Source organism: Pteropus medius, unplaced genomic scaffold (genome assembly GCF_902729225.1).
Source record: "Pteropus medius unplaced genomic scaffold, Ma_sr-lr_union100, whole genome shotgun sequence".
In the NCBI taxonomy this organism is placed as follows: domain Eukaryota; kingdom Metazoa; phylum Chordata; class Mammalia; order Chiroptera; family Pteropodidae; genus Pteropus; species Pteropus medius.
Window position 1 is genome coordinate 9,246,952 of NW_024340849.1, and position 18,351 is coordinate 9,265,302.

An 18,351-nucleotide genomic window follows, 5' to 3' on the forward strand; every position below is an offset into this window, starting at 1 on the left:
TTCACTTGTTAGTCTTACGTTACATTTTGGTTGATTTCCTCAAATCTGTTTTTCTAGTTTACAGATTTGATGATTCTATTTTATGTTTCTCTATTGTCTGATGTTTCCATTGTGCTAATTTTAGGAGTTCTGTTCCTTTTCAAATCTGCTTGTTTTTGTTATTTTTTCAGTTCTTAGGATTTTAATTTTAAAAAATGTCCCTTTGTAACTATCCCTCATGGTAGTTTATTTGTGTGTGTTTTGGCAAGTTCATCTTCACAGAGATTTATTTTCTATGGGATTCTTGTGAGTCCTGAGCTGTGAAATTATTCCTATATAGTGGCCACATATTTGTTTCTTCTGGAGATCTAAGAAGTCTCAATGGTCCTGGAACTGTGTTCATACTCATTTCTCGTCATGAGACTCCTACACCCAGCAACACGTATAGTGTAAATACTGATCCTACAACTCGATGTGGTTCATGTTTAGATTTTGATTTCTCAAAGGTCTTCTGAGCTGTGAATATAGGGCAGGCTACTGCCCTTCATCTTTGAGCCAATGGGCAGAATGGTTTGAGTCCTCTTTTCATGGATCGGGTGACTTTTTAAGGCTTTGAAATTTATGAAGGGGGCTCAATTCTGTTCCCCTCTCTCTCCCCACCCCCTCATGGAGGACCAAGGCCCTGTCCTTTCACCAACATTAGAATGTAATCACCGTCCCCAGATCTCCAGGGGGCGTTTGTGTAGGTCTGAGACCCCCCCGGATACCTTGGGTTCCATTTTTACCTTTGTTCCTGGAGCCCTAGCTCAGCTCCGTGATGCTTTCTTGGGAACTCCACATCCACTGTTGATCCAAACCAAGAACATGCTAAACAGAACCCGGGGTGGACTCTAAAGGATCGTGGATTGGCAGAGGTGAAAAGGTTCTTAGAGATCACGTCGTCCAACCCCTAGCATTTTATTAAGGAAACCGAGGCTCAGAACTGATGAAACCACTTGCCGACAGACGCATGTCCAGTCAGTGAAGAAGCTGAGGCGAGCACGCAGAAGGTGGCCACTTTTTTCTCTCACCACATCACAAGGACAAGCACCGTCACCGAGGAGGCAGCACTTGTCTGGTCGAAGCACACCTGTACCTGACAATGGCTGTGCCTTCAGTCACTGCGAGATTTAGGGGAAAAGCCACATAGACCGTTTGTGTTTATTTTGTCTCGTTTTTATCTTCTGGAATGTCAAATAATAATGCTTACAGAATCACTTAAGTGGGTTATTCCTGTCTCAATTTTGTTTGTTTTCTCCTTTTATTCTTTCAAAGAAAAATACCTTTTCTTCTTCTTTTTTTTTTCATTTCGTCTCCCTAAGGCCCAGTTCGGGTTCTGTCTTTTTCCAGAAACCTTCCCTGGAGTCCAAGGCCCACAGTGGGTTTTCTCCTTCTACAAGTCCTTTTGAAATTGTCATTTGAACCGCGTAATTGGCACGATATTTGGAATATATCCGACTCTGCTAAATTATCGAATGTAATGTGGCTTATCTCCCCACTAAATTGTAGGTACTAGTTTGCAGAAACTATGCTGATATATCTTGACTGTTTCCCAAAGTGTTTTTCTTGATTAATTGATGAGGAAACAAGTTAGAGGAAATATGTTCTGTGAGATAGAGCCTGGGCTTGGTGTCAGGAAGCCTGGATTCTGCCGCTTTTCTCGGCGTCAGCCCCCTGGTGTATTGGGACAAATCGTCTTTCCTTGTCTGAACGGGCCAGTGAAGTCTGACATTACACTCGTAGATAACGTGGTCATTGCGTTTATCACTCACACCAGGACAGTTAGGAGCGTGAGGGGGGCTCACTGTTAATAATTCTGTAGGACAACAGGTGTAAACCAGGACACTCCCTGACAAGCCGGGACATGTGGTCACCTTATGTCATAGATCACCTTGAGCTCTTCAGAAAAATTTGCACAGCTGCTATCAAAATACCAGTTTGTCAAACAGAAAAATTATCATCCCTTCCAAAAGTTTCCATCCACCAACATAACTTCCCAGGTAATCAAATTTTTAGTTTTCCCAGACGTTCATTTTCTCAGCTACTTTCATGGCTTTAAATGCTCGTTATAACTGAAGTTAAGGAAATTATGAGTTTGAGAGTTAGTCCTGTTAAGAGATGAATGCCTTATATTCCATAGCAACCCACTTCTCTGTCCTGGAGGGAAAGAAAGAGCCTCGATTTGAAGAGTTTGGGGCCTTCTTTTCTTGAGTGCGTTTTGAAACACGAGGACCTTACCCCTCATGTGTCCAGTGACAGGTGGGGGGTGGGGAGGGGGCAGGTCTGTGGCTAATAGCTGATCTACGAGACTGCAGATGTTTCCACAGAGTGCTGCATTTGGTGGGTTAGCATAGTAAGACGAGGTAGGTCTTTAAAAAGACGCATTATCGACACCTTGCTCACTAGCTGGCTTGCTTCTGCAGCTCCTTCTAGAGTGTTCGGTATGTAATAGGTACTTTATAAATGTTTGTTAGCTTGAAATTCCAAGGCACATTTGCAAAACAGTGGTGTCTAGTAAACTCACTTACCAGTGCTAGTCACTTGTTTCTGCTTATGCTTGGGGAGGACTAACCTGGTCTGGGCAAGGTGTCGGAATGCAAAGAGCATTCTGTCTCTACCTCCAGGATTTCATGACCTAGAGGCAGCTTCAGAGCAGTGAACAACAAAGTCTAAGAAAGTTCTGAAGGAAGAACGATCCATTTTGACTTGGGGGAGTTAGGTGGCATTTGAGCCAGCTTTGAAAAGTAGGATTTTCCTCTGGAACGAGCGGTAGGAGCAGGCCACTGCGCACACTGGCTGCCGCGTGGACAAAGACTTCTCAGAGCACAGTTGCTTGGTTTCGCTGGGGAATCAGAAGTCCTGCGTGTTTGTAAGACAAGCTTTACTGGGTGGCGGGATGGTACAGGCAGAGGTCCTTTAATGTCAAACTAGGGGACTCAGGCGATATAATGTAAACAGTAGGAATCACTTAAAGTTTTGGATGCATGTAGTGATATCAGCCAACTCGTGTTCGAATGCTAACCTGGCGGCGGGGACACCAGAAGCAGACCAGTCCTGAGGAGGCTGTAAGGGCAGGGAAGATACAGATGGCAGATCCAGAATTGGCCCTTGCTCGGGTGCGGGGCTGAGGAGGACGCGATACCAAGGGACTGAGTGAACGGCGCCGCCGCAGAAAAACCCCTGAAAAACGGGAGAGGAGCAGCATTCGACGGGTAGAAAATTCTCGATTTCTGGGGAGGTTTGTGAGGAGGTCGAGTGAAATCGTATGTGGGGGGTGAGAAAACCCTGAACGTCGCTTTGCATAAAGTAGGTGTTTGATAAATACTAAACTGAAAGGAGGAAGAAAAAGGAAGGAGGAGGTTTTCCTGTCTCCACGCTGGGCCGGGCCGGGCCGGGCCGGGCCAGGGAGAGAGAGAGGCAGGGTTTGAGGAGATCCGATGAAATCATTCACCGGGGTCATTCTTGTCAACAAACGTGGTAAATTATTTCATGTTAATTTAAGCGTACGAATCAGGAAGAGGATTCAGAAAGAATTGAGAGGTGAGCCTGGAGCCAGACTTGGAGGAAGACAGAGAATTGGGGTGATGGAGGGGCCATGCTGGGACAGAGGGAGTCCCAGCGGAGACAGGCACGAGAGCAGAAGCAGACACACCACTCAGAGAGAGAATGAGAGGATGCCACCGATTGGCACTGGAGGTAGTTTCGCACGGGGAGAAGGGTCATGGTGAGCCTCATTTGGAGGAGGCTGTTGCTTACTGAGTCACTCTGACAAGCCTGTCCTGCAACTGTCAGAAGGACCCTGTTTCTCTATGAAAACCAACCCGATTCGTCCTAACTCTTTCCTAACCATTCAGAATAGTAGCAGGGCCATCCTTGGTGTGATTCGAAACCAAGTCACATTGACTTTCTGATGAGCCAATTCGGGATAGCACTCAATAAATTCTTTTGGTGGAAGTACTAGCCAGTACTTTGTCTTACAAAATGCCTTTGGGTTTCTTTGCCTCAGTCTTTGATTATTGGGTAAACATTTTAGTTTCGTGATTACGTGGTGTTTCAATGGCAATGCGTGAATTGCATTACTAGAATTGTTTGCCCTCAGTTCTGTTACATCTGCTTCAGGAATGCCAGAAAACATAAACACAGTTTATTTAGTCAACTCCCTCCATTGGAACATCTGAGAGGGAGAAGGCATCAAATCTGGCATTCGGCATCATGTCTCATCTTGAGTCAGAGAATCGTGAAGCCGAGAAGAACCTAAAAAGCCTTCTACTGGTACTTCCTTCAGCTCCTCTCTTCCTGAATACTTCTAATGAAGGGGAGTTCTCAGAATGTGCCAGCCAACTTTTAGAAGAAGGCAAACCACAATTAAATAAAAACGTCTGATTTCTCCTAACACTCATCATAAACGTGCTATGTTGGCGACAGTATAAACCAGAAGTTCCCTTCCCTGCAAAATTCGATCTGCAAAATCTGTGTTTTTTGTTTTGTTTTTGTTGTTGTTTTGTTTTGTTTTGATGCAGTGCTTTTCCATGATGTATGTCCTTTTTGTGTGGAGGGAAGCTTTTTACATAATCTTATCACATACTTGCTCTTCATCTTTTATGGTTTGACTACTTTTGTTTTTTGCCTTGGGTCTTGCAGCTTTCCTTGATATGGCTTCCACGATGTGACCGCATTTAGAGACTTGATGATAAAAATGAGCGCGTCTCTAAAACAGTGACAGCGCTCTGCATTTGGGGGGTTGCATTGCATCAGCCTGTTTTTGTAGGCGTCCGTCTGAACCTTACAAAGGGCCACTGAACTCAGTTCTTCAGCAACGTGTCACTCTGTCATCCCTTTGTTCAGAAACCATCTGAGGCCCACACGTCGCTTTTCATTCTCACCGTTTCCTCCTCATTTGGGGCCATTATCAACTCACACTGACAACCACTGCTTTGTAAATCTGTCCCCAGGGCCCACTATATAATATCCTGAAAAGTCCCCTTGATGACTACCCCCTCCCACTTAAAAGCCTTCATGGCAGAATTTTTAAAATAATACTTTTGTTCTGATTATAAACACAAGATACGGTTTTTGCAGAAAATATGGAAAATAAGAGAAAAGCAAAAAGAAGAAGAAAATCACTCATAATTTATCACCAGAAAGAAACAGCCTGTTGTTAATGTGTCGGTACGCGTCTTGCAAGGGGTCCTGTCTTCGCCTCACACTGGGACTCTTCCCAGTCTGGTCCCAGCATGACTTTACAACTCTTAACCTCTGCTTGCTTCCCCTCTGGGGGCCTATGATGCCCTGTGTAGGACATTTCATATTTTAACCCCCCCCATCAGTGATTTTTTTTTTCGGATTATGTAAATAATGCACGTGGTTGTAAATACTTTTAAAAATAACATATGAAGAATAAAGTGAAAATTATAAAGACATCTCAGCCTCCTGAAATACAAACCATTGACGTTTTGTAGACTATCCCGTCATCGTCTGTTTATATACATTTACCTAAGTAAACACACATGATTTCCGATAAACGAGATCACAGCATCCATGTGGTTTTTATGGTTGACATCTTCTTTCATTTTCACTTATTTCTTTCCTCCCACTCCCTTCCTCCCCTAATCCTTCTCCCCCATGTTGCCAGCGTTACCAGCCTTGTACGCCCTTCCACGCTTTCTTCCACGTTTGTGTAATTATATCAGACAGATTGATCGATGATAGACAGCTATTCACACGCACATTTTGTATTTTTGTCATTGTTTTGTAAAAATCAGATCGTATTTTATCTCCCTGTCTGCATCTTGCTTTTTTCTCTCATAACGATGATTCGTTGTTGAAATTCCTGCATTCTTTCTTTTTCCTGACTGCCTACTATTCCTCGGTTGCGTGTAGCATGGCTTCCTGAGTGATGTTACTACAAACGATGCTGTAGTGAACAACCCTGTGGTCATACGGGCGCGGGATGGCTCGATCAGTGACGCTGTGTTTGAATTTGGATAGGTATTTCCAGGTTGCTTTATGAATGGAACAGCAATTTCTGTTTCCACGAGCCGTGGATGAAAGTACCCTTTTCGATATCCTGCTGTGTGTCTGTGACATTGTCGCTGCCAAGGGCCAGCGCCTCTACCTTGCAGGGGAGGATGGGGTGGGGTGCCTTCAAAATCACAAACTTCAAGACAAATATAGGGCCATAAGACCATCACAGCAATATATACGAGACGTCATTAAGAGGGGATCACGGTTTAGTAGAGGTGGGTTCTGGGGAAGTAGTATGTACAGAAATGGACTCGATGGCCTGAAGTGTTATTTTATTTTTAGGATTTTTACCCGACATTATTTGGTTAGCATGCAGCTAGAAATTTCCCTCTTGACTTTCATTTGCTTCTTTACAGGTCTGGTCAGAACTCAAAAAGTAAAACATCTCTCACACAACTTCTTAACATTTGAGTCAAACTTGAAACTACACAGATGGATGTATGTCAAGTTGAGGTCTGACTGAGGGTTCCTGTGAACATGGTTTATAGCTCAGATGCTTTTACACTGACTGTTGATGTGGCGTTAGAAGCCTGGCAGCAGGCAGAAGGGTTGGATCTCACAGACCGTCTCCTGAGCCGTGCAGAGATGTGTGTCTCGCCTCTTCTCTGCGGTGCGAGCACGATCCATTCTCTAAATCGTGGACCTTGGTGCTTCCTACCCTCACCCCGGCTGCCGACACCGACCACCGTGTCTGTTTTCCTTCTTTCCTTCTTCTTTGTCCCTCTTCTCCTCCTTCCATTTCTTCATATTTCTCAGGTTTCCCACAAAAGGGGCTTGCGTTTGGAGCCATTGCCTGCCACGAAGATTGCATTTTAGGGCCGGCAAGCCCACCCTCCCACAGCATTGTGGGTACACCTTTCAAGGTCATTGGCCTGTCTCAGCTGTTTTCGTCCTTGATTTTTCCGTTGCTAGGTCTCCTACCTGACAAATGCTTCTCCCAGCCCTGCCTCTAATTTTTTATTGTAAATCTGACATCGTTTTGGGACCCTGTGTCCCCAAGAACCCAAGGCTTCCCTGTTCTTTGAGATAGAAATAGATTCTCTGAGAACTCTGACCAGCCTATTCTGCGAAAGATGTTAGCTGTTGGTCTCACCACGTAAAGGACCTCTGGGTTGCTATGGGTTATTAGAGCGGTGTGGAGAGCAGGTGGGGTAATCGAGAATTCGAGTCCATCCTTCTTCAGTTTATTCTCAGCGTCGGAGAAAGTCTCGAGTAGGATTCTGGTCTTAACTCCTTAATTCTGAATTTACTCGCATTTGTGGATTAGACAGAGCCTAAACATTATTTTGATGTAGTTTGTGTGTGGTTTAATATGTACAACTTGTCTGAACGCAGTAGCTCTGTGGTTTATCTTTTACTGAGAACTGCTTTTTTTTTCCCTTTTCTAAGAAAACTCTAGTTTCCTAAAGTCTTTCTCATTAGTTCATCAGCAGTGAGGGGTGTTGTGTGAGGACCTGTTGGTGATAATAAGATCAAACAATCACCTGATTCAGGTGACTTTAACACAGATCATATTGACTAAAATAGTATGAAGCATGTGATGCTGGTGTGTGACATTTGACTATTTGCCAAGAAAAACGCCCAGGTTGCTATGACTGGCTGCAAGAATAAGAGATCGGCCTGTTTTACTGTTTTTACATACACTTTTATTTGAGAATCTGAAACCGACTTTTACAGTTTGGGGAGGGAAAATAACACGTACAGTTAGCGTGAATCTGATTACCTGCTTTTCTCTTTCATTGCTTATAAGACTTTAGGTCACTTAGTTCTAATGAGGAGTGATGTCTAAATTAGGGGACATGTATCTTAACAAATTTGACATTTCTATGTGTCCTTTCTCACAGATCCTTTCGGCAATTTTTTTTCACACTTTTTCCTCCATCATTTAAAGATAGTGACCTATATTTGATAAAAGCTTGGAATTCGGACCTCAGGTACGTACCTGGGTCCCAGCTGTGGCTTGTGGTCACTTATCGCTCTCCAGCCTTGGTTTTCTAATCTCTGACACGTGACACCCTACTTCACGTGGCCATTAAAAGCGTAACCCCCTCCTTTCTTTCCTTTGGGAGAAACTCAGTTTTCAAAACTATTACCTGCAGTGTTTTTAGGGCCACTTAGAAGTCGTCCATAATAATGAGGGCAGCTAGAAATGCCATATCCTATCTACTATTGAATTCATAACCCTCCCCCCACCCCACTCCCCCAACCCCGCAGAGCAAATGGATTACACTTCCGGTAAAACCTGATCGCATTCGGATAAAACTTGCGCGATGACCAGGACAGTCATAGATGGCCTGTCCCCTGATCTTCATGATCGAAGTGCCTCTGGTTGCACAGAGTGGCTCTGCTGTGTGGGTAAACGTGTCTCTACTTGCTATGTAGAGCCAGAGATGGCCGCCGATTTAGGATAATTCCGAATGCCATGACATTGTACACGCAGGAGAGGAAGACGGCACGTCAGCAGCGTGTACTGTTGTGAGGTCCCTGTTTCACTGTGCACGCATGAAAGGCTGCAGCGAGGCCAGACTCTCTCAAATAAAATGGAGAAAGTAATGGGTTACCAAAACTACAGTGCTCCGTCAAAGGGAATTTTAGTTAAGGATTAACGGTGACCACTTAAAAAATACAGATGGCTTAAAACTGGAAATAAAGGATGCCACACAGAGATTCCTGTGGGCATGAGTCAGTACGAAGGTTTGAGTCAAAAGAAAACAAGACCAGTCACTCTCGAGAGGCTTTGAAAAGACATGCAGAAATGCAGGCCACAAAACAGACACAGTAAGACTAGAGCAGCGTTTAGGCATAAAACTTGATATCCGGGACGAGGAGTGTGAAGTAAAGACAGAGGCTGGAGATTTGGATCTGCGTCAGAAATATCTCGAGTGAAGGTCGAGCAAGCACGAGGGTTCGGGCAGCCTCAGGAGGGGCCAGATGTTCAGAGATTCGCGAGAAGCTGCATTTGCTTCGTGGAGTCCTGCCTAAGCGAATGGAAAGAAAATGTAAAACTTAAAGCACTGTACGAACGGCAGGGGGAAGATGACCCAGAAGGAAAGCAGAAGGCTCATGGCGAGATGAGCTCATTCAGAGACATATGACTGAAACCCAGATAAAGCTACTATCTCTTAACCCAGCATCTTTCATTAGAGGTTCGGTTTCTCTGAATTTCATTCACAAAAGAACAGTATGCATTTAAACTAATACATTTGCTCATAGAATTGTGGCTAGAAATTCATCGCCGATGAAGACGTTCCAAATTAAGGAAGTTTTAAGCAAATGTACTTGGAAAGTGTACCGTGGGAGGGAAATTTTAAGCCACTCATAAGATAATAAAGACTCGGTGCTAATCTGACGTTGACTGTTGTCAGGAAGAAAAAATTATTCTTCCTTGGGCCTGAAGCTCTCCCCTGCTACGGCCTCCGTGAGTCGCCTCCTGTATATTCACATTCTGTACCTTCTCCCTCTGTCCCCCGTTGGAGTGGTCCAGGCCCTTCCAGGGGTCCCCAGCCTTGCTCGGCCTTCTAGAACCTTCATCTCCCCTTCACTGCCCACAAGTAAACTCAGGGCTCCCAAACCCTGGGACAAATTGCTTTTAATTGTACAGCTGCTTTCACTGCCGGCCTGGCTCCTCCCCACGTTTTCAAGCTTCTTTAGAAGCTGCATCGTCTCTCACTCTGCTTCTTCACTCCCAGCGCCCGCTTCCCACCGCCCCTCCGGTGGGTCTTCCGTTGCTATCACTCTGATAAAACAGCTGTTTTATAAGGGGCTTGCACACCAGTGTCTGAGAACATCAGAGCCAGGCTGCTCTACCTTTCTGTAGCAGCAGGAACTGGGGAGACGTCTCTCTGTAAACACGAGACCTCCTGCTTCTGTTCCACAAGCCGGATTCTCCCTCTGATGGTGCCAGCCGCCACCCCCGTCCAGCGCTCCGGCTTTCGCCCTTTCCACCGGGTGACCGCAGACGTTTGTCCCGGTGCAGACCTCACTCTTCTCTCTCTCTCTCTCTCTCTCAGATCTCATCTAAAGGTTTCTACTTGTGTGCAGGTCGGTCCCAAGTCCCCATCCCCAGACCCGAGAGTTCTGCCGTTTCTACCCCGCATTTCCAGCCCTCTGCTGGTCACACCTGCTTGGATTATCCACCACCGTTTTGGACCCAGCTCTGCCTCTTCCTTCCCCAAACCAAGCCGCCCTAGTCTCTGGCAATGGGGGCACCTTGTCCTGGTCCCCAAATCTGGGTCCTGTTTGGTGGATCGTCTCACTTTCTTCTTATCCAAAGACATGTGTACTGCATTTTGCCATCTCAAACTCCGCCCTCCTGGTGTTTTCGAAGTGAAATGGCTGGGCCCTCGACTAAATTCTTACTCCGTCTGTGCAAGCGGAAGCACTCTAGGTCAAGTGAACATGAGCCTAATTTGAGTCAAAAACAGAGTCGTGTCCCCTCAGTCAATTCCATACTGGAGCCAATTTACAGAGCTAGAACCCCTTGAATGAAGGGGAGGCTGGGTCACCTTGGGGAAGCACCCCGCTACACTGCCAGAAATGTACACTATAAATCTTTCTCCCACCCTTCCCTGAAGGGACCTACATACAGCCTTTTACCAAGGTGACTGTACAGGGTGACTTCCGGGGACTACAGGACACTGGCTCTGAACTGATGCTAATTCCGGGAGACCCCAAATGTCACTGTGGGCCACCTGTGAGAGCAAGGGCTTATGGAGGTCAGGTGATCCCTGGACTTTGAGCTCCACTGTGCGTCCATTCCCACGGCACTTTGTGCAGGCCGGTGGGGCTGGCCATGCTCTGCTGCAGGGGCTTCCTCTGGCTAGCTGTCCCTACTCTGCGACCTTCATATTCCCTGGCTCGGAGCTTCCACTGGTGCCAGTTCTCAGGAAGAGGCCAGCCTGCCTTAGCCTGATCATTAAAGTCCTCCACGAAGACCCTGCCCTCTGCCCCAGCCTCCTCGGCTGCAGGTCCTCAGCCTAGTACTCTACCCTGCACCCCCTCGCCCCACGCACAGCCCTTCCGCATGGCAGACTTCCCTTCTTCTCAGTTTGCCTTCATTCATGCTGTTCCCTGCGTGTTCCTTTTTGGCTCCCTTCGCTGGAATCATGTGGTGCCAGTTTTTAGCGCAAATATACCACGTCCCCTTGTAGAACCGTTTTTCTCCACTTCAGCCTGTAACAGCCAGGGAAATGAGCGAAAAAACGTGGATGGATTAATTCACCAGTCTTGGGGGGAAAGAGGGGTCCTTCTGGGAGTGGGTCATTAACAGTCTTCATAGACAAAAGATTGCCTTGTTTCTACCCGTTCTTCGCTGTCAGCATTTCTGAAATCTGCTTTAGGTGAAAGTGAGGACTTTGTGTTGAAAAAAATCACATGGGAAGCACAGAAATAAGAAATGCTCACTTTGTTTCATGCGCGAGTGTATTCTGCGACAGGTGGCCTCTCAACTTGCACAAATGAAACAGAATTGGTTGGCTGACACCTATCAGCAGAGCAGAAGGAGTAATGGCCCAGTGGCAGGACCCGGAGCAGATGGATATGCTGACTTCGGTCTTCAGTGCTCCTTGTTCACAGTTTCTTCCCTCACTGCAGAATAAACATCCAGGGTCTTTGAGTAGTCTTGTCTTGTCTTGTCGGGTCTTTGAGTAGTCTTGTCTTGTCTTGTCTTTGTTTTTTTTTGGGAAAAGGTAATTCTCATTTTAATTTCTTCTTTTTCCAAAGTTGAGGTTAGAGTAAGCAGACGGTATCGTCAGTGGAGTTTGTGCAAGCTTGACTACCCTGAGTTTCCTTTCAGACTTTTTATTCAAAGATTCCAGATCTCACAGTCAAAAGGAAAGCAACACGGACATTAAACAGAACGGGAAATCCAGGGATGTTTTTCATGTCAGACAGGGCAGTGTCACCCTGGGGGGTGGGGAGGTGTCGGACTCTACCATCCAGACTCACCTGCCCAGCGCTCTGCTGGCCCCCCAGGGTGGAACCCTCGCGGGGACCCTTGGTCTTCAGGAAATCTCGTAACCGATTCTCCCTGCGGCATTAGCCTTGGCCGTCGGAAATGCTTCTCCTTCGACGCATGCGACACGGCTCCGTCACTGTCGGGGAAGTGCTTCTCCCCACTTCCCCGACGACTGCATGTCCCTTCCCCTCTGCAGACGCTTACGAAGAAGCACGTATGCAGCACCTCCGGGGGCCAGAGCGCGCTCGGTCGCATGGATCTGTACCAAGATGAATGGGACGCGCCCTGCCCTGTAGGGGCTCCTGGGCCCCCCTCCCCATGCTCACAGCCCTCTCCCTCCTCCCCTGTGACACGGCGCTTGGAGGAGCTCAGACGTCCAACTGAGACGAGGTCCCCAAGCCATTTCTTTTTCTTCTTCTCCCCTCGGCACTCGCTTCTTCAGAAAGGCTCTTTCCGCCGATGACTTATCAGTCATAAAACTGTATTATTCCTCATCGTATTTGCTCATCTGAAGTTTCACGTTAAATGTCCTCTTGTCCCGACGTTCAGCACGTCCTGGGCCAGGCCAGCTCCCCAGGAGCGCGCGCTGCCCCTGTCAGGAGTAGCACCCGTTTCCTTTTTCTCCAGACCCCAACTCTGGAGACCGTGCTCGGTCCTCTCCCCTTTCTTCTCTGTGTCCAGGACGGCGTCCAGGCGTCCTCCGACCTGCGCGTTGATTGTCTCCTGCTTTGCCCTTCCCTCCGCCTCCATTCCGCCCGGTCCCGATGGGTGAGCTCTGCATATCCAAGCCAACGTCCTCTTCTTTAAACCCCATCGTCTCCATGTCCTTCTTGTTAAGTGGCAGAGGTGACGTCTGACTCCTTTGCGTCTCCAACAGCATGTAACCCAGCCCCTTGCACACGGCAGGCACACGACCCACGTAAGCTGATCTGTCGTGGCAAAAGCACACCGCGATCTTATACTGTCACCTCAGCTTTCCTCCTCCCTTTACCTTGTAGAACCTCCGCACGGTAACCCCCACAATGACAGAGTCCCTACTGCTGTAGCTGTCGGGGACAGAGAAGTGCAGCATCGCAGAGAACCGTGAAATGGATTTTAAGAAGTGGGAAATGAAGTCCAGGAGAAAATCGAGGAATTGGAATCATTTGATAAGAGAGAGACAAAGACAGGGCTTATAGGCAGAGGACTGTTTATTTATTATATATATTTTTAAATTCTTTATGGCTACAGCACCTTGTCTTCCCATCCAGGTACTAACCAGGCCCAACCCTGCTTAGCTTCTGAGATCAGATGAGATCGGGCTTGTTCAGGGTGGCATGGCCGTAGACCATGGACCGTGGCCCCACTGGGGCACGAACCCAGGACCTTCTGCGTGTAAAGTAGACGTGCTAACCGCTCCACTAGGGAACCACGTCCGGCGGAGGACTGTTTAGATGCCCTGTCTTCGTTGCGTCAACTGTATCCACACCCTTAGTCTCCAGTCGTACTCACTCGTGCCCTTTAGTACTTATCCCTGTACCTTCTACCTCGTCATCACCCATGGCTCTCACCTGGTGTTACGTTCACAGAACGCGGACCTAGCGCCAAGGCCACGGGGGGTGCCCGAACAGCTTAGTCCCAGACGCACAGGGTTGGGATGGCTCTGCACACTGGCCGAGTGCATCCTGGAGGGAGGGATGCGGGCACAGCCCTGGAGCTGACCCAGACTTCTCCTCGCAGAGGTTAAACGTCCCCCGGGGTCAGACCTGGAGATGGTGAGCTATAGCAGAAGAGGAGGGCGAAGGGCACAGTCAGAAAGGTACAGGTTCAAGGCGAGTGAAGGTTTCCAGTGAGAGTCGTCAAACCCCAGAAGGGGTTACAGAGAAAGCTGTGGTCTCCCCTTTCCTAGAAATGCTGAAGTCCCAACAGCGGACTCCACAGCGGCCTGCGCACCGACTTCTCCGGAGGCGTGAGTATGGGAAGGGGGCCTCTGGCTCCCCAGGCCCACAGCCCACGTATCCGCATCACTCTGTTTGCTTTGCAGAGTATAAGTTTGCTGCAGGCTGCTGCTTACTCAACCACAGAAGTGAAATTTGTTACTTATGAGAAATAATAAAAGATCTTTCTTTTTCTAGACTTCCTCTAGTCAAATGGGTATTGTTGTCTTTCCAAATGAGGGAGTTTGCTTAGCCTTTTCTTCCTTTTGTGGCATTCAAATTTAGCTTCTGTATATACTCTGCCCAGCAGATCTGACTGAGAGACACGGGGTCCAAATGATAACAGTGCTTACCGTTTTCCTCAGCGATGGCGTTTGGGGTGCGTGTACAGGTGGGAGCCGTCAGGCTGTGGAAGATCTCATAGAACTTGCCAAGCATTAACAACGGAGACTATGAGAGATGTCAGAAAGATATTTCTTTGACTGAACCATATTTACTGATCACTTACTCTGTGCTCTGCACTGTGCTTGCCAGTTGCAGAAGAAACAAAAATTCATGAGACCTGGCCACTGCTTTCAAGGCACGTATGATCTGGCAGGAAAGATAAAAAGTGTGTGCAGATAACCCTATATATGTATTACAAAGAATGGATTACGCTGGTTCAAAAGAAGGCCATTAGGAAGGGTGGTATCATGGTAGAATTATAATAATCAGTTTGAAGTGTAACTTTTTCAAGCTGTCATTTCTGTCTTATAACAGCCTAGTTTTTTTCAATGAAAAGTAGTATTTCAGAATAGATAATATATTCACATGGTTGATGTGCTGAAACAGTTTAGAAAGGTGTTTATCGATGTCTCATTTCCACCCCCTCCCATCTACTCTTTATTAAAACAGGTAACTGTGTATGTTAATTTCTTGAGTATATATCCAGTGTTCCTTTTTTTTTTTGCAGATATATATAGATATACAATGTTTCCCTTTCTCTTACACAAAAGGCAGCGTACTACTAGCCTGTTCTTCACTCGGCCTGTTAATTCAACAGTTTATCTTGGAGACTCAGCATGTCAGCACAGAGAGCATCCCTTCTCTTCCTGCGGAGGCAGGATGCTGCCTTCACAGCATCGTGCTGTTTGAGGCAGAGCCAGGTGTGTCCATTATCTATCGCTGCACAACTTTGTTCCATTAACTGGGGGCCTTACAACAATAATGATTTTACTTATTCACAATTCTATGAGTGAGCTCTTTGGACCGGGGTCAGCGGGGCGGTTTTTCTCCCGGTTTTGTGTGGATTTGCTCATATGGATGAGGCCGACCAGCAGCTTGACTGGGGCTAGATGGTCCAAGAGGGCTTTCCTCGTGTCGGTGATGGATTCTGGCTGCCAGCTGGAATTTGTGTCTCTAGGAGACTAGCCCAGGTTTCTTCACATGGCGACTGGATCCCAATCCACAAGGGCTATCAGTGTGACAGTTCGTGTCACGTAGGCTGATGTTCCATACGAAATCGGGTCAAAAGAGTGAACGCAGGGAGAAGCCGTCCGCTGGCACTACATAACTATTTACTACACGTGTTAAACCAACCACCCCTACCGATGGGCACTGGGTGAATTTCCAGTCTTTTGCTATTACAAGTGATGCTCTGATAGACATACATGTTTAGTACTCAGTTCATATATAAGCAGGATAAATTACCAGAAGCGTGTTGCTGGGACAAAGGCTAAATGCTTTTAAAATTATCTACCTATTCTATTTCTGTGGTGCTGTTTCTCTGGTTATTTTAAGCTTGTGTTCTTCTGTCACTTGTGCTTTGAAAATGTGAAAAGAGTTTAGGTAAGAAATGCATATAAACTGAATTAATTAGAAACTCATTCCTAAAAGAACCAAAAAGACCAAAGCTAGATTAGAAATCAAATAATTTTTAATAAAGTAACATGTATTTGAACAGATATGTCTCATTATAATAATGCTTCACATTTCTATTGTTTACCATATAGAAAGTTTATTTATAGTGTCACTTCTCACAATTCTATACGTTGAAGATATATAATTGGCCCCATTATATATATATGTGTATGTGTGTGTGTGTGTGTGTGTATAATATGAAGTGTGCGAGTATTTCTTAAGAGAAATCTCTTGACTTGCCCCAAGTAGCAGGTTATAGCCATGGTGATATATACCCAGCTCTCTGTGACAACGCACTTGACTCCTTCCTATTAACTGCATTTCATTAGTAGGGGCTTGTGTCTTATATCTTAGCTTCAAGTGACATTAATTTGCTCTGCTTGCTAATTGCCACCTTAATACATCACAGTCACACGTGACATCTTCTCCGGAGGCTCTTTTTTACAATTAGAAATAGTTTATTTCTAATTTCTGGACCCTTGTGGCACATCCCTAAGGTTTTCTCTTGTACCGGGCGTGACGGCATCGTCCACGTCGAGGGCTTTGTCTCCTGATCTTAGTCACTAGCGGGTCTTGACAGAAGAATTCTCTTTATGCCCCTGTGCTTGCTCTCCGTCTTCAGGAAAGAGGAGTCGGCTTTCAGTAAAACCTTGTCTTGGCCCTCCTGCCGTGGACGTGGAAGTAGTCTGTTTGCTTTTTTCTCACTTGCGTTTAGACATTTTCATAGGGACTCGGTCACAGCAAAGTGTGCCCGCACAAACCAGCCACTCCCCGCGAAGCACGATCGATTCACAGAGCTGTCCCGCCCAGGGACAGCCTGTGTGCCGAGCCTGGGTGTTGACAGCTCTTGAAACAGGTCTCTTGTCCTCACACTGTGGGCCAGGACATTCGTCCTTGAGGGAGGAAAGAGGGTGGGCCGCTGCATGGATCGAGAATCACCCCACCTTCTCAAGCCCCCGAGACACGGCACCTCAGGCCCACGGAGTCGAGAGGCCTGATGGTGTTGGAGGCCCGGAAGCATGGCTGCGGGAGAAAGGTGAAGCCCAGGTGCATGTGAGGACGCCGGGCTGAGCCCGTGCGAATGGGAGTGGACCCCGTTTGACTAAAAGTCTCTAGACATCAAAGAGAGGCGTACGTTTAAAGAAAGATAGAAATCTGATGACTAGTCAACATAACCTGTGATGGAAGTTTGGAAACACAGCCAGGCGGTCACACCGTAAACAGGACGAGGTCGGGGCTGTGTCTTTGCATGTCTCTCCCTGTCGTCGTACCCAGCAGGGTGTCTTTCGTACAGTAGAGTCCACGTAAATCTGTAGTCCCAACGTGCTGAGGCTGAAACCTTAGAAACCATCTTGTTAGACCTTGCCATTTTACAGATAAGTAAACTGAGGCTCAGGGAGTTTAGGAAGGTTAGGTAAAGGGCCTCAGGTGGTTTTCCTGTCGGCAGAGCCAAGTCTCCGAAAATCTTAGTGTGGTTACGCGTCTCTAGAATTGTGCTGCCAATATTCTAACGTGAAGTGAGCGAATGACTAAATTAACTCCATTTTTAAAAGGAACTGTTTAAACGCCACTCATTCAGTAAAGTCACATGGAATCAGCCACTTAATTTACTTACATGTGAACCTTCGGAGACGCCCCCAGGTACATTCCGTGGGGGGTAATAGGAAAAGGGGGCTTTACAAGGATGAATCGGGGCTCAGGGCTCAGCGCTTCAGCAGCCGCGTGCGAATGCCGCCCCTCGCTTCACAGCTTCATTTTCTTTCCGTCACGTGGTCTGCTGTCACTTCTTGCTCCCCTTTGGTTTCTGACCATCTCTCCTCCTGGGACGGTAGGAAGGAACTTGGGCGAGTCCTTTCACAGACGCCTCTGACCAGATCTGTTGTCACAAGTAAGTTGGACACCCGACAGAAGAGTCATTATCTCCTTTTTGGTGTGTTTTTTTTGGATATGAATCAGGTTTTGTTCTGCCAGCCACCGAGGACATCTTAGAAGTCCATTTATCAGTATCTACAGCAGTGCCTCATATTTGGTTTCCTGTATCGTAAAGAAAAACCTGCAAATAACTGAAAGTAGGGATTCCAATGAAATGTGGGTTCTCTTCGCTCTATCTGGTGTGGCAAGCTGTGTAGCTCTAAGAACACCGGTAGTGGTATCTACCTACATTCTAAGAACTGAGAGGGAGGCGAGGTTTGTACAGAATTAAATCACCATGTCATATCTGTGAGGCCCTGAAGAAAGGAGGCAAAAATAAACCCAAACAAACAAAACGGAACATGGCCAGGACAGCGAGCTGTGTCCTTCTCACGCAGCCAAGGTTTTGAATGGGTCCTTGAACGTTTTACTGGAGACCTCCTTACTTGAAAAGATGCTTTTTGTTTTCTTGACGGTGGTGTTATTGTTCTGGTTTTGGTTCTTCTACCATATTTACCCCATGTGTGGTTGGGAACGTCTGGATTTTTCATGATAAAACGGGGAGGGGAGATAAGGTTCTGCCACCCACACCACAGGGGAGGTGGGACGCGCCTAGAGGGCATGTAC

General features: G+C 46.8%; 1 protein-coding gene and 1 pseudogene across 1 annotated transcript in view; one reads left to right on the forward strand and one right to left on the reverse strand.

The window, feature by feature from the left end:
* Nucleotides 1-18,351, forward strand: part of BCL2 (BCL2 apoptosis regulator) — a 159,042-nt gene that overhangs the window by 78,948 nt on the left and 61,743 nt on the right. The window lies entirely within an intron of this gene.
* On the reverse strand, nt 13,220-13,326 carry LOC120590950 (uncharacterized; annotated as a pseudogene).